The sequence below is a fragment of the Salvelinus alpinus genome, chromosome 6, assembly GCF_045679555.1.
Source record: "Salvelinus alpinus chromosome 6, SLU_Salpinus.1, whole genome shotgun sequence".
Taxonomy (NCBI): domain Eukaryota; kingdom Metazoa; phylum Chordata; class Actinopteri; order Salmoniformes; family Salmonidae; genus Salvelinus; species Salvelinus alpinus.
This window is the reverse complement of record NC_092091.1, coordinates 54,469,151-54,495,543: the sequence shown is the minus strand read 5'-3', so window position 1 is coordinate 54,495,543 and position 26,393 is coordinate 54,469,151. Positions and strand designations below refer to the sequence as shown.

General features: G+C 43.8%; 1 protein-coding gene across 1 annotated transcript in view; it reads left to right on the top strand.

Moving 5' to 3' along the window:
• The window catches only part of LOC139578900 (catenin alpha-2-like), a 707,491-nt gene that overhangs the window by 507,421 nt on the left and 173,677 nt on the right, over positions 1-26,393 (top strand). The gene's annotated exons all lie outside the window — the stretch shown is intronic.

Sequence of the window (26,393 nt, the reverse complement as noted above, 5' to 3'; positions counted from 1 at the left end):
TGTGTGTGTGTGTGTGTGTGTGTGTGTGTGTGTGTGTGTCTGTGTCTGTGTCTGTGTCTGTGTCTGTGTCTGTGTCTGTGTCTGTGTGTGTGTGTGTGTGTGTGCGTGTGCGTGTGTATGCAAAGAGCAGATATGGAGATGATGACGTGCTCCCCTGTGGCATTGGCTTCAGACCCACTGCTCTCAGTACAGTACCACAGAGTCGTATAGACACAACCCTGCAGCCCTGTGTGCATGTGTGTGATTGTGTGTGTGTGTCGGTGGAAGCGTGAAGAGTGTATTACTGTATTTAGGCCCAATGTCCAGCATTGTTTGTTATGCTACAGCGTGCCATTAGTGCTGTAATGACCTGGGAACGTGGCAATAGGCTGGCAACAAGACTATATAATGGTGCACGTGTTGGGGTTCACGCCCCAACAGGTACAGGATAAGATTTACGCACACAGTTGTCTTGAGTGACTCATTTCGTAGAGCACGGCGTCAGCAATGCCAGAGTCATCGGTTTGATTCCCGCTAGAGCCACCTGTAATGAAAATGTATGCATGTGCTACTGCAAGTTGATTTGGATAAATGGCATATGTTTAAGCGAAATAGCATTACTATTGTAATACGGAGTGTGTTCCTCGGCCTGCACATCACGGACAAACTGAAATGGTCCACCCACACAGACAGCGTGGTGAACAAGGTGCAACAGCGCCTCTTCAACCTCAGGAGGCTGAAGAAATTTGGCTTGTCACCGAAAACACTCACAAACTTTTACAGATGCACGATCGAGAGCCTCCTGTCGGGCAGTATCACAGCCTGGTACGGAAACTGCTCTGGCAACAACCATAAGGCTCTCCAGAGGGTAGTGCGGTCTGCACAACGCATCACCGGGGTCAAACTACCTGCCCTCCAGGACACCTACACCACCCGATGTCACAGGAAGGCCAAAAAGATCATCAAGGACAACAACCACCCGAGCCACTGCCTGTTCACCCCGCTATCATCCAGAAGGCGAGGTCAGTACAGGTGCATCAAAGCAGGGACCGAGAGACTGAAAAACAGCTTCTATCTCAAGGCCATCAGACTGTTAAACAGCCATCACTAACATTGACTGGCTGCTGCCAACATACTGACTCAAATCTCTAGCCACTTTAATAATAAAAAATGGTATCACTAGTCACTTTAAACAATGCCACTTTATATAATGTTTACATACCCTACATTACTCATCTCATATGTATACACTGTACTCTATACCATCTACTGCATCTTGCCTACGGCCATCGTTCATCCATATATTTATATGTACATATTCTTATTCATTATTTTACAATTGTGTGTATAAGGTAGTTGTTGTGAAATTGTTAGATATCACTGCACGGTCGGAACTAGATCGCTACACTCGCATTAACATCTGCTAACCATGTGTATGTGACCAATAACATTTTATTTGATTTATTATGTCATGGTTGATGTTTTGGGGTTCCCTTCCCAACAGGTGCTGAATAATATACACAGGGTATTAAAGGAGCATTTAGCTTCTACGTTACTCTGCATCAAAACGACTTGCTCTTTTGTCAAGACGAGGCAGAGTGAATTATATTTGTATAGGTACAGCTGAAAGTACAGGTTGAAAATGTTCAATCCATGGAAATGTCAATCAGACCGCTAACACCTCCCCCTTAACGCGCCAGCCAGTGACGTTTTAGCACACAAGGCATCGATTTGCCAACACAACGATGTCTTTTCTCACCGAGTTGAGGCAATCATTTTGCCACACTCTTATCCCTGTATGTTTGGTTTTCCTTTTTCTTTCTTGGAATGGGCACGCCCGTTGTCAGGGCAATGGCTTGGCGTGAAGGTCACAGGAAAAGGGAAGGCTTGTCTTTCTTGACCCCTGTCATATGTTTAATAGTCACCCCTTTGTGTGTGTGGTAAAAGACGTGGGTGTGTGAGATATAGTTTGCCTCTGGGTGTCAAGGCATTTTGTTTGTCTTAGAAGTCGTTTCTGTTTACGTTTTTTTTCCCCCACCATGAATCATTCAGTCCGTGTCACACTTCAATCGAGAGTCTCGTCATGTCATGGAAAATCAAGGGGGACACCGGGGAAAAGAGAGCTGGTTGATGATAGCTGCTGTTGAGGAAGAAACCGATTTCAAATTGCAGTATTTTCAGCTTCAGTCGCTTTACATAGGGGGAATACGAGGGATGAGTATAGATCTAAAATGTGATTGGCACTTGATAAAATGATTCTGACAGCAGCCAACCGGTGACATCTGGCACTTGAGATATGTCGGAGAAGACAGAGAGTGGATAGAGAGATATTCCTTCAGATCTCCAACACTTGTATGCTTGTCAATGATGTGCTTTGTGTTGATTTGTAAATACTTATTAGAGAGAGAGAGAGTATTAATTCAGATCATTTTATAATATTCATTTAGATATACTATTCAGTATACTTGACTTTTTCCACATGTTGTTACGGTACAGCCTTATTCTAAAATGGTTTCAATAAAAAATACACACAATACCCCCTAAATGATGAAGTGAAAACAATTTTATTTGAAATTTTACCAAATGTATTTAAGATAGAAAAAATAAATACCTTATTTACATAAGTACTCCGATCCTTTGCTATGAGACTCGAAATTGAGGTCAGGTGCATCCTGTTTGTATTGATCGTCCTTGAGCTGTTTCTACAACTTGACTGGAGTCCAACTGTGGTAAATTCAAATCAAAACTGTCTATAAAAGGTACCACAGTTGACAGGAGATGTCACAGCAAAAACCAAGCCATGAGGTCGAAGGAATTGTCCGTAGAGTTCCGAGAAAGGATTGTATTGAGGCACAGATCTGGGGAAGGGTACCAAAACATTCATGCAGCATTGATGGTTCCCAAGAACACAGTGCCCTCCATCATTCTTAAATGGAAGAAGTTTGGAACCACCAAGACTCTTCCTAGAGCTGGCCGCAAGGCCAAACTGAACAATCGGGGGGGGGGGAAGGGCTTTAGTCAGGGAGTTGACAAAGAACCCGATGGTCACTCTGACAGAGCTCGAGAGTTCCTCTTTGGAGATGGGAGAACTTTTCAAAAGGACAACCATCTTTGCAGCACTCCACCAATCAGGCCTTTATGGTACAGTGGCCAGACAGAAGCAACTCCTCAGTAAAAGGCACATGACAGCCCGCTTGGTGTTTGCCAAAAGGCACGTAAAGACTCTCAGACCATGAGATACAAGATTCTCTGGTCTGATGAAACCAAGATTTAACTCTTTGGCCTGAATGCCAAGCGACACGTCTAGAGGAAACCTGGCACCATCCCTACGGTGAAGCATGGTGGTGACAGCATCATGCTGTGGGGATGTTTTTCAGCGGCAGGGACTGGGAGGCTAGTCAGGATTGAGGCAAAGATGAACAGAGAAAAGTACAGAGAGATCCTTGATGAAAACCTGCTCCATAGCGCTCAGAACCTCAGACTAGGGCGAAGGTTCACCTTCCAACAGGACAGTGACCCTAGCAGGAGTGGCTTCTGGACAAGTCTCTGAATGTCCTTGAGTGGTCCAGCCAGAGCTTGGACTTGAACCCAATCGAACATCTCGGGAGAGACCTGAAAAACGCTGTGCAGCAACGCTTCCAATCCAACCTGACAGAGCTTAAGAGGATCTGCAGGAGAAGAATGGGAGAAACTCCCCAAATACAGGTGTGCCAAGCTTGTAGCGTCATACCCAAGAAGACTCAAGGCTGTAGCCGCTGCCAAAGGTGCTTCAACCAAGTACTGAGTAAAGGGTATGAATACTTATGTAAATGTTATATTTCAGTTTTTTATTATTATAAATTAGCAAAAATGTATAAAAACCTGTTTTTGCCTTGTCGTTATGGGGTATTGTTTGAGATTGATGAGGAGGGGACAAAACGATTTAATACATTTTAGAATAAGGCTGTACGTAACAAAATGTGAAAAAGAACACTTTTCAAAGGCACTGTATCTATAATACATTGGTTTACACAATATTGGTTTATATTTAATGAGCTGTTTGATCAACGCTTTCCTTTACAGTAGTGGATTATTTTTAGACATGTTGCCTGGATGCTAATGTCCTTCTAGAGTTATAATATGTACTTATATGGAGGTAACGGCAAAACGAAAAAGAACAACGGTAATTCCTGGGCTTTGAGCGTAGACAATGTCAGAGCTCCAGTCAATGTCAGAGTCGACTGTATGTTTTTACCTCTTGAGCACGAAACATCTTTTTGTAGAATAATTATAATGTGATGCGTAGCATTGATACCATGTTGCAGGGGTGGATGTAACAAAGGGACAGTTATGCCACGATGAAGGATCAAACCCCCTTGTGAGCGATGGCGGCATTTCAATTTGACATGATGGAGGGTGTCATTATCAAAGAACCCAGCCCAGCATTTCCAGAGTCATAATTAGGAATGAATCAAACTCCACAAAGTGCTTTTGATCGGAATGTTTTGGCATGCCGTAATTTCGGCAACACCACCTCAGAAACAGCTTGAAATTTGTCATTGTCCAAAAACACTGTATTAAAGTCTAGGTCCTAGAGTTTTTCTCGTTCTGGTCACGTGGTAAGAAAAAACTCCCATGCTTAACCATACTTAATGCTACCCAGTTGGTAAAACTGGACAAAACCGCAACCCATTGGGATTATTCAACCAGTTTTGCCACCAGGTAAGAGTGCTATAGTCTGACATATTGTTCATAAAGACTCAGTAAATAGAACAATCCCCATTATAGTCCATTGAAATCTTGTGGAATAAACCACACTGCTTTCCTTGGGCCTGTCTGATTTGGCACCCATCAGCAGAAGGCAAGTCCCTCTGACAAGACAAAATAAATCCTCAGCCCCTGCTTCTTCTCTTCTTCTGCTTCCCTCTCTCTACAAGCACACAGAGAGAGAGAAAACCTATTTCGTCGATGTGCCAAAACAATGACAAGTAGAGCCTAATTTCGCATGTTATTTTCCTTATTGCTGTTTACGTCGGCCCTGTTTTATATTCATAATTAAGTGTCCTCCTCTACCATTTAGAGGCCAATCAATGTCAATTATGGGTGTTTACTCTTGGACTGCAGGAGTGAACGCGGCAGAGCCCGACAGCCCATCTGAGAGGAGCCTTGACCCCTTCTTGACTTTTGGTTAGCAACAGAGTTAGCATTAGCTCTGCCAATGCTAGGCTGTCTTTTTTTCTCTTTCTCACTCTCTTTCTGTCTCTGCTGCAATATTAGCAATATCACTATTCGCTACTGTATATAGCCTGTTTTTGTTTTACTGTTGTTTTATTTCTTTACTTACCTATTGTTCACCTAACACTTTTTTTCCCCCTGTAAGTAAGCATTTCACTGTAAGGTCTACACCTGTTGTATTCGGTGCACGTGACAAATAAACTTTGATTTGATTTGATCCTTTTTGAAAGTTAGCGATTGCGTTAGCGGTGAAGCATAGCGTAGCTTCAGCTGTCACGTCAGCAATACTGTAAGCAGCAATGTAGTGTATATGAAAGTGTTAGTTAGTATTAGCACCAACAGTTGCGAATAGCATACTAGCTACAACAGCAGGGTTAGCAATGGCCTGTGCTCGTACACAATACTTCTCAGTGGAGCCTCAACTCTATCAGTCTCTCACTCTCACTCCTTCCATTTCCTCTGAGGGGTGCCCCGGATAATTAACACTGTATCTCCCAGAGTGGAGACCTGACCCTGTCAGACCCTCAGAAAGTGCAGCGGGCACTTTAGCACACACCCAATTTGTAAGTCGCTCTGGATAAGAGCGTCTGCTAAATGACTTAAATGTAAATGTAAATGCACAGGAGGCATCCCTGGGGCAACCCTGACTACTTCCCAGTATGTTCCTCATAGGGCTCTGCCATGCTGGTCGGAGGCCTCCCTTCTCCAGCTGTTTCCCAGGCTGTAGCAGCTGGTGCTGCTGGCCAGGCCAATATGGGACCTGCTGATGATCTCATCATCCTCAGACAGTGTATCTACATCAGCACGATACAGTAATAGTGTAAAGGGATTTATGACCTAGAAAGATTTGTAGACATTTCCGTAGCGCTGCTCTTACGTCTATTTTATGGAGGAAAGTGCAGTCCTTTTTAGATGACACAATATTTATGCTCTTCTTTTTTGTTAAAACGGTACTTTGTGAAAGGTTGGTTTGAAGGATAGTAGTTAAGATATAACACGTTTGATGATTCCTACAATAGACTTTGAGGGAAGGTTGTTAAAGGAGAAAGTGTGATACAGGCTTTTATCGACTTCCCTCAGAATCCGAGATGTTGTCTCTCAATTTTCAAGGCTGGATTGTTTTCTGTCTGCAGCCGGAGACTGTTTAAAAAAAAAAGAAAAAAGGAATACATCATTGGGCAGGAGCAGTGAGTGGGGAAAACCAGTGGGGAACCAGTCCGGTGAAGTCCGCAAAGCATATTGCCTTTAACAGACAGTTACGCGACCTATAGCATGGTCAAGCAAGGTAATGTTTCCCACACTACTACTAAACAACTATTCATTTGGAACCACGAAGAGTTAACCGCAAGTCGCTAAACAGGAGCTGCTTCCACTATTCCAGCACCATTTCAACTTCAACATTTCAACATCATCAACTCCCCTCTGCTTAGTCTATTAGAGTGACAACTAAAAGATACCGCAAACAATTGAATCCAATCAACGTAAGGTAAATATGACATGGCTGTCCATGGTGCTGAATCCTGTGTGTACGTGTGTGTGTGCGTGTGCATGCACAATGGTAGAAAAAGAGTGTTGATTCACCTCACTTGTAGAGAAACACCAATGCCATCCTCCTCTCTTTCTTGTTGACGAAATGGTCTATCACTCTGTCATACAGTACACGCTTTTATTTTTTGTTGTCCTAGGCTATCTGGCTAAAATGCTTGCTCAGTAGCCTAACTTCCTTTCACGGGCAACGATGAGCTACCTAGTTAACATTAGCCTTCTACATCTAGCTACATGTTGAGCTTCCATCCTCTCAGGCCAGGGGCACAATGTATGCATTTATGGTTGGATCAGAATCACGCTTATAGTCATTGGCCAGTACTGAGAATTAAGTAAAACTATGAGTCCAAATCCCTATCTCCATCCATGGCAAATTTAGGAAAGGGACAATTTTAGCTAATTTAGGAAAGAGACCGTTTCTAGCTAGCCACTGGAGGACAACAACACAATGAGATGCAGCAATTCACGTTGTTTCTGTCTATGGCATTTTGCTCTCGATGTGATTGAAGCCAAATCCAAACTGGCTTCCCTTGGCAAATTCTTTTGGTGTGCCAGGACCATTCAAAGTTGAGCTCCCTCAGTTTAGCTCAACGCTGAGCTGATTGGCTATTATTTTATCATAGCCAATAGGCCAAATGCTAATAGGCCAAATGCTCGCTGGCTGACCTTGCATTCAGTTCTACGGACAGCAACAATGTCATATTATTTTTGACCAGACAGCATCAGATAGATGGGCTAGACATACAGAAACAGAGGGGCGCTGTTTTGCTCACTCGGATGCTTTCTCCGGTGAGAACACTATATGTACAAAAGTATGTGGACACCCCTTCAAATGAGTGGATTCGGATTTTCCGCCACACCCGTTGCTGACAGGTGTATAAAATCGAAGAGCTCAGGGATTTCAACGTGACACCGTCATAGAATAGCAGGATCTTTCCATAGATATTTCCAACAAGTCAGTTCGTCAAATTTCTGTCCTGCTAGAGGTCAACTGTAATTGCTGTTATTGTGGAAACCTCTAGGAGCAACAACGGCTCAGCCGCGAAGTGGTAGGCCACACAAGCTCACAGAACGGGACCATCGAGTGCTGAAGCGCGTAGCACGTAAAAAATAATCTGTCCTCGGTTGCAACGCTCTACCGAGTTCCAAACTGCCTCTGGAAGCAACATCAGCACAGGATCTGTTCGTTGGGAGCTTCATGAATTGGGTTTTCAATGCAGAGCAACCCCACACAAACCTAAGATCACCATGCATAATGCCAAGCATTGGCTGGAGTGATGTAAAGCTCACCGTCTTTGGACTCTGGAGCAGTGGAAACGTGTTCTCTGGAGTGATGAATCACACTTCACCGCCTGGCAGTCCGATGGACTAATCTGTGTTTGGCGGATGTGCGTAGAACGCTACCTGCCCGAATGTATAGTGCCAACTGTAAAGTTTGGTAAAGGAGGAATAATGGTCTGGGACTGTTTTTCATGGTTCGGGCTAGGCCCCCTAGTTCCAGTGAAGGGAAATCTTAACGCTACAGCATACAATGACATTCTAGACGATTCTGTGCTTCTAACTTTGTGGCAACAGTTTGGGAAAGGCCCTTTCCTGTTTCAGCATGACAATGGCCTCGTGCACAAAGCATGGTACATATAGAAATGGTTTTTCGAGATTGGTGTGGAAGAACTTGACTGGCCTGCACAGAGCCCTGACCTCAACCCCATCAAACACCATTGGATGAATTGGAACGCCGGCCCATGCCAGGCTTAACATCAGTGCCTGACCTCACTAATGCTCTTGTGGCTAGATGGAAGCAAGTCCCCACAGCAATGTTCCAACAACTAGTGCAAAGCCTTTCCAGAAGAGTAGAGGCTGTTATAGCAGCAAAGGAGGGACTAACTCCATATTAATACCCATGATTTTAGAATGAGATGTTCAATGAGCAGGTGTCCACATACTTTTGGTTATGTAGCCTCTTGTGAATTGATGGAAAATTATGAAGAAAAAAAATGTCTTGGTACATTCTTGGGGGATGCTTGACTTCCCTTGGCATCCATGAATAAACACCACTGACAGCGAGACATCTTTGAAAGGATTTTCCTGACTCCAATTTCAAGTAAAAAGAACACAAAAGGGAAGAAAGAGATTCTCACCTCTCATCTTTCTTACCCTACACAACAAACACACCACCTGACGTTCACACGCGTTGAGCAAGTCGATATCACCATTTTACAATATCAGAATAGTCCCCCAGTCCATGTGAGGCCTTTTGAGAGGGAACGGCATGGTAGCACTAGTTGCCCTCTGTGAGTTCCATGTAAATAGAAGGTTGAACCTTTTAGCAAATCACATGTTCATCCACTGTTTGACACACCCAGAGGGTCTGCGTGTGTGTGGTGCGTGTTTGCTTTTGGGTGCACGAGTGTGTGCGTTCAAACATGCACCCAGACAACCTCCAGAGTAGTTACGCAGAACCACAGTCCACCAATCTGATCGAAGCTTACACAGACACCGAGCAAAAAACGAACCAAACGGGGCCCAGAAAAACGTTTCCACTTGGTGAGAAGTGGATTGCGATAGACAGCTAAAATGTATGGAGAAAAATGAGAAACAGGCAGAAAAGTGTGGTAGTGGGATAACAATTCCCCTTCCAGGGCTCCAGCCGGTGCCAATTTGCTGAGTTCTAATCCTGGCTGTGGCCTAAGTGCAGTATCACTTAGACTGGAGGTCACCATGACTCGACCTGTGGGGAGGTGGGGAGGCGTACTGGGAGACAGTGAGCAATGTGTCAACAGGCACTGCCATGGAGAGGGGAAGTGAGTGGGATTGGGGTGAGTAGGGTTACAGACATACGCCCTCCTGACCCACAGCAGTTAAGTGGTGTGTGTGTGTGTGTGTGTGTGTGTGTGTGTGTGTGTGTGTGTGTGTGTGTGTGTGTGTGTGTGTGTGTGTGTGTGTGTGTGTGTGCATGCGTGTGTTACTACAAATTTGTATTTGCAGTTGTGCACTTGAGAGGGTTAAGAAACACATTCAGTTCCTCGTTCCTATTTGAATGTGCTGAAAGATATAGCCTAGCCCCTCAGCTCAGCTCCCCACTCTTGGGGGTCATGTATGGGCCTGAGACGAATGGAGTGGCCCCTTCCTGACTCACCGCCACGATATCTCCCAGGTGCCCTGGGGCCACCGCCGAAGCGCATGGCCTCGCCGCCCTAAACGCGATGGCAGATCCCCCTAGCTGATCCATCACCGAGCGGCGAGAAAAGAAATGAACTAATAAATGACAGGAGAAATACGATGATGGAATGGGATTACATCGCCCAGTATTGTGAACAGTTCCTTAAACGGATTGACCAGGGCAGCCTATTCTATAGTGCACTGCTTTTGACCAGGGCAGCCTATTCTATAGTGCACTGCTTTTGACCAGGGCAGACTTTTTTATATTGCACTGCTTTTGACCAGGGCAGCCTATTTTATAGTGCACTGCTTTTGACCAGGGCAGCCTATTTTATAGTGCACTGCTTTTGACCAGGGCAGCCTATTCTATAGTGCACTGCTTTTGACCAGGGCAGCCTATTTTATAGTGCACTGCTTTTGACCAGGGCAGCCTATTCTATAGTGCACTACTTTTGACCAGGGCAGCCTATTCTATAGTGCACTGCTTTTGACCAGGGCAGCCTATTTTATAGTGCACTGCTTTTGACCAGGGCAGCCTATTTTATAGTGCACTGCTTTTGACCAGGGCAGCCTATTCTATAGTGCACTGCTTTTGACCAGGGCAGACTTTTTTATAGTGCACTGCTTTTGACCAGGGCAGCCTATTTTATAGTGCACTGCTTTTGACCAAGGCAGCCTATTCTATATTGCACTGCTTTTGTCCAGGTCAGCCTATTTTATAGTGCACTGCTTTTGACCAGGGCAGCCTATTCTATAGTGCACTGCTTTTGACCAGGGCAGCCTATTCTATAGTGCACTGCTTTTGACCAGGGCAGCCTATTTTATAGTGCACTGCTTTTGACCAGGGCAGCCTATTTTATAGTGCACTGCTTTTGACCAGGGCAGCCTATTTTATAGTGCACTGCTTTTGACCAGGGCAGCCTATTCTATAGTGCACTGCTTTTGACCAGGGCAGACTTTTTTATAGTGCACTGCTTTTGACCAGGGCTCACGTAGGGGTCTGGTCAAAAGTAGTGCACGACCGTGAAGCATTTGTTCTTCTTTTGGCTCTATACTCCAAAAGTGTGGTCCTTAAATCCAACAATGATCCAACTATGAGGTTAAAGTGCAGACTGTCAGCTATAAGTTGAGGGTATTTTCATCCATGTCAGGTGAACAGAAAATGCAGCACTTTTTGTTCATAGTTTCCTGCCATTTTAGGGGGTCAAAAGTATTGTGACAAATTCACTTATACAGTATGTGTATTAAGGCAGTAAAAAGTGAAGTAGTTGGTCCCATATTTATAGCACGCAATGACTGCATCAAACGTGTTACTCTACAAACGGTTTGTTTTGGTTGTCTTTCAGATTATTTTGTGCCCAATATAAATTAATGGTAAATAATGTATTGTGTCATTTTGTAGTAATTTGTATTATCAATAAGAATATAATGTTTCTAAACACTTCTGCATTAATGTGGATGCTACCATGACTACGGATGATCTTGAATGAATTGTGAATAATGACGAGTGAGAAAGTTACAGACACACAAATATCATACCCCCAAGAGATGCTAACCTCTCACCATTACAATTGCATGGGAGGTTAGCATTTTTGTGGGCAGCGTGCTATTTGTGCGTCTGTAACTTTCTCACTGTCTGGTCTGATCTGTGCCTGACTGGAGCTGCAGAAGTGGGTGTCTATCTGGTCTGCCTCCCACTCACCCTCCACAGGTACACAGTCAGCGATGCAGGGTTTTCACAGGGAAAATTGCACGTTTCTTAGCAAGCTCTGGGCAGCATACAGATGTGAAATCATACACGTGCACGAGCACGTCGTACGCGCACGACGTCATACGTGCACGAGCACGCAAACACACATGCACACGCTCGCAATATAACACACATGCACGTACACACTCTATTTATTAGTCTATCACACACACACACACACACACACACACACACACACACACACACACACACACACACACACACACACACACACACACACACACACACACACACACACACACACACACACACACACACACACACACACACACACACAGCTTAGCAGCACTGTTTACTGAGATTCAGACACTTTGGTGCTGTAGGGAAAATAAAGAAGGTGTTTATGGGAGAGAGACATACATGATTCGTGCTGCTGCTGCTTGTTACTAATCACAATGTGTTCATGAGAACCGCTTGTTGTTTTTCCTCCTCTTTATTTCTGTGTTTGTCTGCTCTTTGCGGTCACGCGGTGCTGGTGCTACTGACCCCCCCCCCCCCCCCCCCCCACACCGGAGAGACAGAAATAGCCCCTCGTTGTGCTTGATAAATAGGGCCGACTGGCCCTTCGGTGGAACAGTGTGCGTCAGTGATGTCCGGACTTTCCCCCTCTCTCCCTCCCTCTTTTTTCCTCCCTCCCTCGTTTTTCCTCTCTCTCTCCCTCACTGATGAGAGGAGCGTCACCCTTCTCTCTTTCTTCTCTCTCTCTCTCTCTCTCTCTCTCTCTCTCTCTCTCTCTCTATCTCTCTCTCTCACACCTCTCTGGTTTCTAACCCAACCGGCCTCTCTCACACGCACTCTCCCTCCTTCTCTCCCTCCTTCTCTCCCTCCCTCCTTCTCTCCCGAGCCACTTGCCATTCAGAGTGGCAGGCAGCGCCGGTGCTCTAGTCTCGCTGCCTCTCCTGCAGCAGGAATCGGAGGGGTTTTGTGTTGGCCTGATAGCCAGCCCTCACCCCCTTACTCCTTCCCCTCCTCGTTTTTCTCCCTCCCTCCCACCCACCCTTCCTCCCACCCACCCTTCCTCCCTCCCTCTGTACTACAGACCTTGGCGCTCAGTCCAACACGTTTAGTGTTATCTCTTTGTTTCCCTCTCCTCTCCTTCCCTCTTTTGCCTTCTATGTTTAAACCTTTACACCCTGTTACATAATGTCTGCTCAGTGAAGGATTTTGTGTGTTTCCGGGAACGACTCATCAAATAAGGATACATCAGTTTTAGCGGCAATCGCCAGTGTCCTCCCCGCCCCTAGGTTAGTAAAAAGCCGAGGGATGGGGCTGGAGAAATGTACCCACTCTCAAATTCATAGGCAGAGCTACGGATGCAATGACTGACCATCCATGGTATATCAATTAAAGATTTAATCATGTTTTTTTAGGCTACATGGTGGTTATATTTGATCTGTTTACAAACATTGAAGTGGTGTAAAACAAGCTTGTATTTTGGGTTCTGATGGGGTACGACAGTTGAACTAAACTAGTGAGGTGTTTATATGTTCTGTTCCTCAAGAATCAACGGGTTCCTATCATCAGATTTGAAGTACAAAAGGGGATGTCGCAACTGTTGATTGCCCCTTTATGCAGTCAAATTCAATCTACCTTCCCCATGTTTGCATATGACAGAATATTCTTCTTTTTTTTTTAGGTATAATTGTTCTTTGACCGCATTGTTATGCCCAAAGGAACACAGCACGTCAGTATTGCTTAAGTGATGTTCTTAATGTAAGAGGGGATTCCGGAACGTGTAGGTGAGCCCAGTTGCTTCCTCCTCGACTCAGATTTCACTTAACCTTTTGCATCAGCTATCTACTCGATTTGTTTTCAATTTGGTGCGTGCATACTAGGGTTGCAAAAATCCAGTAACTTTTCCGGAATTCCCAGGTTTTACAGAAATCACCGGTTGCAATATTCTGGTCGCCCAGCAATCTTTCTGCGATTTTCATATAAAAATAAAAATAAATCCAAAATAGCATATGTCTGACCATTGTGCTCGTCACACATGTACATGAAACCACGCATTATGTTCATGTGCTGTATATAGCTTATGATTAGCTTAGGATTCCCACTTGTTTATTTGTCCATTGCTTGTCCCTTGACCACGGACAATAATAGCATCAGACAGCACAGAGCAGCTCCAAAGCGTGTGTGTGCATGTGTGCGTGTCTGTGTGTGCCTGCGTGTGTGTGTGTGTGTGTGTAATGGGAAGAATATGCAGAAAGGCCGTTAGACATGAGAGACTTTTTGCCAGAAGGCACTCTCTTGCTCCTCCTCAGACACACAGCTATGGGAGCTATGCTACACACTAAACCAGAATGGCAGGAGAACCCATTTAAAAACAACACGGTTATGTGATACCAGTACTGGCCATGTGAGAAGCAGACACTGATACAAACCAGGCGAGCCAAGGCATATGCTTTTGCAATGTAGTGAAGCGGAAATCACACTGATGACTATGAGTGTGTGTGTGTGTGTGTGTGTGTGTGTGTGTGTGTGTGTGTGTGTGTGTGTGTGTGTGTGTGTGTGTGTGTGTGTGTGTGTGTGTGTGTGTGTGTGTGTGTGTGTGTGTGTGTGTGTGTGTGTGTGTGTGTGTGTGTGTGTGTGTGTGTGTGTGTGTGTGTGTGTGTGTGTGTGTGTGTGTGTGTGTGTGTGTGTAGAAGTTGTCTGTATTCAGTGTCGGACAAAGGTTAAGAGTGAGTCTTCCTATCTGACCTATGACCCCCCACACACGTTTATTGTGACTTGTCTCCAGTGAGTTTTATGGGCCTACTTGGTTATATAATACCACTGCACCTTTAACAAACTTAACCAATGGTTGCCATTGATGAATATCAGTGGTGTAAAGTACTTAAGTAAAAATACTTTAAATTACTACTTAAGTAGTTTTGGGGGGGTATCTGTACTTTACTATTTATATTTTTGGCAACTTTTACTTTTACTTCACTACATTCCTAAGGAAAATAATGTACTTTCTACTCCATACATTTTCCCTGACCCCCAAAAGTACCCCTTACATTTTGACAGGAAAATGGTCCAATTCGCACACTTATCAAGAGAACATCCCTGGTCATCCCTACTGCCTCTGATCTGGCGGACTCACTGAACACAAATGCTTTGATGGTAAATTATGTCTGAGTGTTGAAGTGTGCCCCCTGGCTATCAGTAAAAAAAAAAAAAAGAAAAGTGTGCAGTCTGGTTTGCTAAATACTTTTACTTTTGATACTTAAGTACATTTTAAACCAAATGCTTTTAGCCTTTTACTCAAGTAGTAGTTTACTGGGTGAATTTCACTTTTACTTGAGTCATTTTCTGTTAAGGTATCTTTACTTTTACTCAAGTATGACACTTGAGTACTTTTTCCACCACTGATTGAATATATGTCTTGACCTAATCAGAGAAACTGAGTTAGAAAGATTTTGAGTTTGAAAGACCTAATTTTCTGCTAGTTAATCTAATTGTTAATTTCAGGATAAAACACAACATAGTCATATTATCTCATCTCACCGCGTTCTACACAAAAAAAAGACGCTCGCTGGGGAGGCATGGAGAGGCTGGTTTATTGTGCTGCTATCCTGTAATCAAACCAGGCTGATGGTCGCAGTTTCGCTGTGGCTCTTTAAGCTCCACTTAATTAGAACAAGTCAAATGGTTGCTGCACATCCCTGGAACCACCGACACACACACACAAACACACACACACACACACACACACACACACACACACACACACACACACACACACACACACACACACACACACACACACACACACACACACACACACACACACACACACACACACACACACACACACACACACACACACACACACACACACACACACACACACACACACACACACACGCACACCGCTATAGAGCAGCTCAACTTATCTTAATGAGGATCCGGCTGAACCATTATCTACTGTTAACCCAATGTGGTTTCTCTCTCTCCCTCTCTCTCTCGATCTCTCTTTCTTTCTCTCTCTCTCTCTATCTCCCCTCGCTCTCTCTTTCTCCTCTTTCTCTAAGCCTGGAGTCAGTGTAACCAACCTGGACAGTAATTGTTCCTTGCATTGGGCCTTAATTGAATTGACAAGGAGCCGGAATTGATATCATTTAACACATTGATCTTGAGAGAATGAGACGTGTGCTTTGTGCCGAACCAACAAAAAAAAGCTCTCTTCTTTTGTTGTCTGACCATTTTATTATCTCTCTCTCTCTCGCTCTCTCTTCAATGTACAGGGTATCTGTCAATTCTCTCTTTCTATACCTCTCTCTATCGTTCTCTCTTTCTATCTCTCTGCTCTACCCCTCTCTCTCTCGCTCTCTCTCTCTTCAATATACAGGGTATCTGTCAATTCTCTCTTTCTATACCTCTATCGTTCTCTCTTTCTCTCTCTCTGCTCTACCTCTCTCTCTCTTTCTCGTTGGCTGTCTGCCTCCACCGTGCCCCCTTATTGAACGCAGATCCCTTCATCATCTCCTCTATTCTCCCCCCTCATTCTCTTTCCCTCTCTCGCTCTCACATGGCACTAGACATCCAAATAATGTTCAGTCTGCCTCGGCCCGAGAATTGCATGTCTTATTCCACTATTAGTGGGTAGCGAGTGGGGATGGGAGGAGGGAAGGGTGCACAGCAAAGCAATTTGCGCTGAGTGCACTACAGTACATGAGTGATTGGAGCGGAGACTGAGCGAGAGGAGAAGGAACAGCATGTTGGTCCCAGCTGTTGCACATCGAGAGCTGTTTCTACCATCCACCAGTCTCCTGGGTAAGCTGGAATCACTTTGCCATTACCACTTCCATTATCCAACCGCCGCGGAACCTATGAGCGATATGAGCTTATCACCACGATGCCACCCAAAACCATGTAAAATGAATGAAGGGAAAGAGTCCCCTTAGAGAATGAATCGGGGAAACAATGAGCAGATGGGAGACCCTTACAGTCTGTGAATGGGAGCCATTGACAACACCTTGGGGAGTTGAAATTAAACCACGAAACCCCAACATGCATACTCCGTTATGTGGTCTGTGTCGTGAAATACACACATGATGCTGTGTGTGGAGGATGGATGGACGAATAGTGATGGATGAATGGAGGGTTGTTGGTTGCTGTTCCCTATTGTGTTGTCAAGGTGGAAAATGGACCTGTGTGGAAGGTGTGTGAGCACAGTTTGGGTGGGCACACAGACACACACATACACACACAGACACACACACACACACACACACAGATGCACACAGACACACACACAGACGCACACACACACACACACACACACACACACACACACACACACACACACACACACACACACACACACACACACACACACACACACACACACACACACACACACACACACACACACACACACACACACCCGACAGACCACAGCTGTGACCTGGCCATGGGGAGCGTGAGGCATATGATTCAACCACTGTAACCTATGATTCATTGTCGGAGGCTAAAATTTAGGTGACGTTTTGACAACATCGGGATGACGTTGTGACGGCAAAACACTTCTATTTAGCATTTTATTATGAGCAATACATTCTCCATGGCGAATAGATGTCTGATGACATACATTGTAATGATGTAAATGATAGTAATATTTAATAGTAGCTAGTTATACCACGAGACCCTAGTGACTCGGGTATATGACACTATGTATTGACGTGACGTAACTATATTTATATAATTATATCAATTACGAAGACTATAATGTACATTGTAATGGTGGTAATAACCGTTAGTACTAGGGTATATGGCACAATGCATTGATTTGACTTAACTACCATAAATATGAAGGGGATAACTTCCAATTGGATCCTACACGCTTATGATTATGCATCGCAACGATAGTAATAACCGTTTGCACCAGTGTCTATGGAACAATGTATTGACATAACTCGACATGAAACGCAGATACACAAGTAATGTACTATAAGATATATTCAGCTCTGAGGTAAACTAGTGGGGTTTTGGGGAAAGAATGTGCGCCCCAAATGAAACTCTATTCCCTATGGGCCCTGGTCCAAAGTAGTGCACTATGAAGGGAATAGGGTGCCATTTGACTGACTTTATCCAGCATTCTACTAGGAGCCAGAGCGAGCCTGTTATACCAGGTTTAGTGTGATGATGGGTTTTTTCCTCCCTGGTTAGAATTCAGGCCGCTGTATTTCACCGTTTCATAATCTACGTAATGCACATTTGGAAGAGCTCTAGCTGGCAACTAGGCCAGGGCGATTATCAATTCTTGGGAGAAAAAAAACACAAAAGCACGGACGAGGGTTTTTGACTTTGAATACAAAGTAATGACATTGATAGTGCAATCCTCCGCCACGATGTGTATTATGACAATGCAATACAATACAACGGTTTTTGAGTGTCTCCTCTCTATCTATTTGTCTTTGATGCTCCTATTCTCCTAGGGTGGAACTCATATAAGACATACGAGTCTTAATTAACAGTCAAATCTAGAATTGGAACATCTATTTTTGGACTTTGAAATGAATAACCATATAGCTATTGACTCTGTGTCGTCGTTTGAATCCCAGAATGCCCCTTTAAGTCACAGGAGTCTAGGTGAGAAGCTCTCCCATTCTGAACATCCTCTGATTCTGCTCTCTTTTTTACTTTGGGTGGCAAGATCTCTTAATCCTCTGCCTCCCTACAGCGCTTAAATGACACATTAGCATGTGGCTCTCCAGGCAGCCTGGATGACTAATGTTGTCATGTCCTCTCCTCTGTGATACTGGCTTCTGTGTGTGTGTGTGTGTGTGTGTGTGTGTGTGTGTGTGTGTGTGTGTGTGTGTGTGTGTGTGTGTGTGTGTGTGTGTGTGTGTGTGTGTGTGTGTGTGTGTGTGTGTGTGTGTGTGTGTGTGTGTGTGTGTGTGTGTGTGTGTGTGTGTGTGTGTGATACGCACGCACATGCACAAAACCCGGAAAGGGTTCAGCCCTCCAGGACCGGAGTTGAATTGCCCTGCTGTAGGGTTTTAAGCCTTATTTGAATATTTCCCAGGGTACCTGTCGCGTACATTTTTTAGTTACCAGAGCCACCCATGACTGTGTTTGCTAGTGACGGATACATGGTTGTTGCATTCAGTAATTCTCAGTCCTGTGGCCTTCACCGAGTGAGATTGTAAGTGCATATGTTGTCATTAAAATATAATTATTTAAGACAATACAGAACCTTTTTCAAAAGGCATTATTTTGAGGGCCAAGTTTTAATACAGTGGTCTGAAACTCATAGCTTACAGGTAGAGCTCTGCTAACCGACCCGAGCCCGACGGGCCTTGACATTATACATGGGGTTAGGGCCGGGTAAGGCCTGTTTTTCATCAATAACTAGGGTACGGGCAGGGCTCAGGTATCACAATTTGCATTCGCTCTGCTGCGCAGTACAGTCATGTATGTCTAAGATCATATCATGGTGTCAGAAGTGCTTCAATGTATATTAAATAGGAGAGATTATTTCACGGAATATAATTATATACCTTGAGTTTTGTCAACTAACTGCTCTCTCGTCTCTACATTGAGCAGAGCAGCCCAAGCGGAGCCGTTGCTATGGATATTCGCAGACTTAGAGTGCTATGAGCAGAGCGAGCTACGCACAGGGAGCGAGTGACAGACAGAGAGGAGCAGCTAATAGATTTACTAACAGAGGATTTTTTATCAAAGATTTCAGGTTTTGGGCAGATTTCAGGTTACGTTTCGCAGAAGCAATTGGGCCTGGGTAGGGTAGGGCCTGAATGTCGCAGGCATGGGTAGGGCTCAGGCTTAAAATGAATGCCCATGCAAGGCTCTATTGACAGGTCACATCAGGCCTGCAAGTCACATTATGCTGGCTTGCAAAGTGATGTGTAATTCCTATTGGAATCCATCCAGAGTGGGGATGTACAACATTTAGAATTTCTATTCACCCGCAATCTGCATTCAAAATGACAGCCACGGTTGTTGGAAAGAATAAGATATGTGACAACCTTAAACATCTAAACTCGAACAACCATTTCAGTAGCGGGTGCATTAAGTCCAAGTAACAGATTGGAATAATTTAGAAAAATGTATGTTGTTTATATTTGAGTTGCAAAATATGAATTAAGGAATCAATCAGTGAAAGAAATATAGATTGAAACAAACAATTAAACAAATCAACCTGCAATAGAGTATGTTGGGAAATATGATAATGATGTTCATGGTTTAGGTTAAATTCTGGTTACTATTAATTACTGCAGTGGGTTAAATCAGGGTCACATAGAGTGTTTCTTGGTAGTCTTAAACAAATATACTTTGAAACAAAAGGTGTATAAAGGAGCTGTGTGGAATTTACAACTCACACACACATTTTTTTAATTTTTCGCATTAAAAATGACATGACATTTTTGCCTTGTATATATAGTTCAAGTCGGAAGTTTACGAACACCTTAGCCAAATACATTTAAACTCAGTTTTTCACAATTCCTGACATTTAATCCTAGTAAAAATTCCCTGTCTTTGGTCAGTTAGGATCACCAGTTTATTTTAAGAATGTGAAATGTCAGAATAATAGTAGAGAGAATGATTTATTTCAGCTTTTATTTCTTTCATCACATTCCCAGTGGGTCAGAAGTTTACATACACTCAATTAGTATTTGGTAGCATTGCCTTTAAATTGTTTACCTTGGGTCAAACATTTCAGGTAGCCTTCCACAAGCTTCCCACAATAAGTTGGGTGAATTTCGGCCCATTCCTCCTGACAGAGCTGATGTAACTGAGTCAGGTTTGTAGGCCTCCTTGCTCGCACAAACTTTTTCAGTTCTGCCCACACATTTTCTATAGGATTGAGGTCAGGGCTTTGTGATGGCCACTCCAATACCTTGACTTTGTTGTTCTTAAGCCATTTTGCCACAACTTTGGAAGTATGCTTGGGGTCATTGTCCATTTGGAAGACCCATTTGCGACCAAGCTTTAACTTCCTGACTGATGTCTTGAGATGTTGCTTCAATATATCCACATAATTTTCCTCCTCATGATGCCATCTATTTTGTGAAGTGCACCAGTCCCTCCTGCAGCAAAGCACCCCCACATTCATGATGCTGCCACCCCCGTGCTTCACGGTTGGAAGCCTTTCATCAGACAAGAGGACATTTCTCCAAAAAGTATGATATTTGTCCCCATGTGCAGTTGCAAACCGTAGTCTTGCTTTTTTATGGAGGTTTTGGAGAAGTGGCTTCTTCCTTGCTGAGCGGCTTTTTAGGTTATGTCGATATAAGACTCGTTTTACGGTGTATATAGATGTTTCCTCCAGCATCTTCACAAGGTCCTTTGCTGTTGTTCTGGGATTGATTTGCAACTTTTGCACCGAAGTACGTTCATCTCTAGGAGACAGAACGTGTCTCCTTCCTGAGCGGTATGATGGCTGCGTGGTCGCATGGTGTAAATACTTGCGTACTATTGTTTGTACAGATGAACGTGGTACACTAGGTTAGGACACTGTTAGGACACTGCAGTGTCCAATTTACAGTAGCTATTACACACTGCAGTTAGATAAGATATATCTATGTCCCGGAAAGTTGTCTGTCGTATACAACGTTTTCTAGTCACATTATCATATATTGAGCAACAACCGTCTCGGTTTAAGGACACTGATCCCGTAGAGGTTAAAAAAAGGAAATACCTGTCAGATATAGAGTTAAAATGCATTCAATTGTGAGTTTGAGTCCCAATATGACACTTTATATATATATATATATATATATATAATCACAGAAGACTGAAATATAACAAACTCATTTGACATGGAAACACCAGATTTTATGAAGAAAAAAATATATATAAATAACATTCCACCCATGAGGTCTCGATTTGGTCATTTGACTGCGGGAAAGGTAACATTTGAGTTTATTTTATGCAACTGAGTGTTAATTTAACTCTTGAATCAACACAAGAAATGTTACACACATCATTTTAATTTTAGGACAACCAGGGCTACAAGTAGAAGATGAAACTAGTTGACATATTATAAGGTTACCGATACAAAAATCTGATCAAAATGAATTGATATGAATGTTGTAACTACAGAATTGATTAGCGTAGCGGGAAATGAAAATCCAAATAGTCAGTGACAACTGTGTGGAGTATGGAGTTTGTGACAGCCACTTTCTGAGCTTACTACAGTATAATAGACACTATGTCCTTGGAATGTAGAAAAACCCTTACCTTCTAACGACTCTTGTGTAGCTTGTGAGTGTCATAGAGCAAAATGTGTGTGTTTGTGAGAGTCTCAACTTTTCATAGACGTTTTTGTAATAAGACCTGGCCCTGGACCCCTTCGGGATCCTTCCTTGGCTCACAAACACCACTCTAGCTCACAAACACCACTCTAGTTCACAAACACCACTCTAGCTCACAAACACCACTCTAGTTCACAAACACCACTCTAGTTCACAAACACCACTCTAGTTCACAAACACCACTCTAGTTCACAAACACCACTCTAGTTCACAAACACCCCTCTAGCTCACAAACACCCCTCTAGCTCAGAAACACCACTCTAGCTCAGCCACCGTTAATCACAGACAACCCAGAAGTCTGTAGCTCAAAAACATGTTTAATAAAAAGGGTTAGAAGTCGAAAACGTACCTACATTACGGTGGGACTCATTTGGTTAATTCAAAGGTTCTTTATCGGGCAAGAGTTCTCCAAGGAACCTTAAAAGAGCTGAAGAACCATTTAAAACACGCACACACTTGTGTGTATGCTAGGTGGGTTTGCCTTTTGTTCCATTCCCCTTGCCTAGTTAAATATGGGCTTGCAGCCCGGGCCTATCAATCCAGATTATGAGACTGAGGGTTTCTCCTCACTGTTTGGTGCACTGTGCTCTATTACCATTAGGACCGTGGCTGAGGAGTGTGTGTGTGTGTGTGTGTGTCTCAAATGATGACTTCCTAATGCTGCTCAACATCTATATGGGGGAAAATCCATGTATCAACTGGTTGCAGTGGCCTTGGTCCAAGGGCAAAACAGCAATACATTAAATGAATGGGAGGAATCATATCTATTTCAATGGACCTTTTTTTCTCATGGTTGTCTTTCAGAGACCAGAACTTTTAGACCTAACCTTTGACCCCAAATAGGACTAGGGATGTAGACATTGTGTAGGGTTCCCACTCAGTCATTGACACTCACTGCCTCGCTGTACACAGAGACGTGTATTTAGCATGGGCTGTCATCGATCTCAATCGTCTTGAACAGAACAATACCCAAGGCCAGGCAATATTTATAAAACGTACAAATAGTCACAATTTGGAGGGCCGTGTTTGCGTTCTTTATTTACGTGGGTTATTCTCATTGAGATCACATCTCTTTCACAAGAGTGACCTATTCAAGTGCCAGTTGAAGTACTCCATAAGAGAGTCTCCCCATAAACCCGCGTGCTAAGTGTGTCAGGCAAGATCTCACTCCTCTTGAACCAGACCAGACAATATTTCGAAAAAAGTAACAGTAATAAAAAAATAGGACAAGAGGGTCACTTGAATAACCCCTCATGATAAGGTAAGAATATTCTGGAAGAACAGTCCACTCCATTAACCTGATCCTAGATGTGTTTGTGCTGTCTTGCCAACCCTTATGGCTGTCACTTACAGTAGGTTATCACTCCATTGTTACATGTCTCAAAATAGAGGTCTCTGATTGGTTGTTTTATTAGGACAGGAAGTTGTTCCTGCTCTGTAATAGGTATTTTGGAGTGTATAACCCTTGGGTCGTGCCTACCCACTCGCCGGTGCCTACTTCTCCCAGGGACCCAAATAAGACCCTGTGGACAGGCAGAGGGGCCCGAAGGGCCTGGACACCGTTTAAATTGCTATGATTGGCCCGAGAATGCTCTTGGGCGGTGGAGGCGCGGTTTTAAAGAGGGGGGCCATCGCAGTTTAGAGCGATCTGCTGGGGGCATTCCCCTCTCGCAATTTTTTTTTGTCTTGTTTGATGGGAAGCAATTTCAGGACTAATGGGAAACAATAATGTTTATAGCCCTGGTGGTGACAAACACATTGAGAGTGACAGAAAACGTTAACCTCGAGGCACCACGCGCGGAAAACGACGACAAAAAAAATATTTAAAAAAATGAAAGAATGAATGAAGGGAGTTGGAGAGGTCTGATCTGAATTCTGATTGGGGCACAAAATAGACAAATAGACGACAGATGACGTTGAGTGTTCTTTTCTGCTTTCAGTATCATACGGATAATGGTAACACGACACATACATCCTCCCTAGCACAACATCTCCTTTAAGAAATCTATAGTTCAGTCAACGGAGACAGGGCCCTGGTCAAAAGTATTGCACTATATAGGGAATAGGGTGTCATTTGGGACTTAGACTTGGTGCAGTTCAGTGGGACAAATAATGAACACTCCAACAAGACTGAAGTGGGATATCTAGCCAAGGACACGCAACAATATGTAGGCCTGTAATATGGCGAACGTCACACTGAGGGCTATAAGGGCCACCATTATCTCCCGTATCTAGCATTGTATAACGGAGTGGATGTAGTACTGTAATGGCTCTGTAATAGAGTGGACCAGACATGTGAAACTCTCCCATAGTGACATAATGAGGATATGGTTTTCACATCCAAAATATGTCTAACCGTTCATGTAAATGGTCATCCTTACCACTCATCGGTATGTCCAGTATCTACACTACCCTCCATATTATTATTATTCTGCTTTGCTAGGCTAGGAGGGGAGATTGTGTACAGATGTAGGATCTTAATTTCAGCCAGTTTGCCACAGCATGAAAATAATCCTGCAGCAAAAGGAAATGTGTATTATTATGTGGATTCTAATTAATGGACATTTTTGTAGGGGGTTGAGAGATGTATCATTAGGTCAAGTCAAGTTTGACATTACAAACTTTAGAAGCCTTTGTAAATCTTGAATTTCCTGCTGGGCAAAAAAAAGAGGGATCAAATTAAGATCCTACATCTGTAGATGTTAGGTTGCTCTCTCTTCCCACCAAGATAATGATGTTAACACACTCCACTGTAGGGCTGGAATTGGAATGGGGTTGCTATGGCAACCAGGCAATTAATGTTGTATTCTCTGCTGTTGCTTTGCCTGGAGTATCACCGGCGTCTCTGTACAATCTGTTGATTCGGATCTTTGATGGGCTCGCTAACTTTGATGGGCTCGCTAACTAAGGCATTGCAGTAAGAGACCGCTTCTAATGAACCGAGCTGTCAGTCTAGCCAGCAGATTGCACCTGGTTGTCACTGAATTCATGTTAAAAGTGGCAAACAGTGTTTGTTAAAGGGTGTTTGTTTAAACCCGCCTTCTTACATCCCCAAGGATTCTATTGAAGTCCCCTACATACTGTATGTCCAATGTATCGCTCCCCTTGCTCTCTTTTTAGCATATGTTTGTCTCCCCTCTTTCTTGCATTCACTCACCTTCATTTTTGCCATTAATTTATCGCTCGTTCTCTTCCTCTCCCTTTCTTGTAATTTTTATTCCCCTCTCCCTCTCTCTTCTCCTCTCCATCCATCCCTCCCTCCCGAGGTTATGAGGTTAAGAAGCGTAGCTGTGGGCAATGCCTAACCCCTGACATCTAACCCCTGACTGTAGGAATCAAGCCGCCTCATCGCCCACCCTAATCACCCTATTAAACCCTCCCAAACAAATTCCTAACACAACATTAATGATAGCATCTTTATGCCATATTTAATGGAAGTCCCCGACGCAAAGGTTATCTCCCCTTTCATCATCATAGGCCTTCAAATGGGACCCCATACGCTCCAAAGGGGTCACTGCGAAAATGAAAGGGAGTCTACTAAGGTAATTACCAGAATGCTTTGGAATATCATTGTCTCAGCTTCAGCATTATTTACGCTCGCCGTAGCCCATAAACAATGAATATTTTTTGGGAAGGACCGTTTATCCTTCTCTCTGGCAGTGATTCTCCTTTGATTCCATCAGGCGGTAATGGATTTTATATCTCTGATAGGCAATCTGTTTTATACTTATTAACTGTTCACAGCTTGAGGCATGACAATGCATCCAACCGCCAACCAGCCAACCGCCCGGCCCGGCGAGCCCAAGTCCTTTTCCCAGGCCCCCTAGGGAACGCTGCCTGTTGCTTGCCCCCTGTTCGCCCCCCCCTCCTCGCCGATCCCTGAGACAATAGATGGAATCTCACCTACTTTGCTGCAGCACCGTGACCCTTGAAATGGAACATCGCTCGCCTTTAGTCTGCCATCAATATTTAATGGCCACCACTTGATTGTTCTATTTTTTGAGAGAAAAAAAGAGAGAGAGAGAGAAAAGAAAGAAACAGAGAAAGAGAAAGTGAAAGTCAGGGAGAGGGAGGGAGGGAGAGAGAGTGGGATAGATGTTATTGTCATTTAGCGTGAGGTGACACTTGTGACTGTAACCAGCTGTGGACTGTCTGAGAGGGCCTGGGGGAAGAGGGGGCAGAAGGAAGGGCCAGCAGCCTAGCTGCTGCTAACACCACAAAAACTCCTAATTGTTCTCCAACAAGACAAGGCCTCATATTGACCCCTCTCTTTCTCTCTCTCTCTGTTTTGTCTTTCTAGCCGCTTACTCGCTAACAGAATAGGGGTTTATTCAGTGACAGCTAAAGACCCTTGAGAAAGAAGCTATAATTTAGTATTTTTAGTCACACATTCACTAACAACAATCGGCGTCATTTGTTGAGCGCTAAAACCCCTTGAGATAGAAGCTGGATTAAAGCTG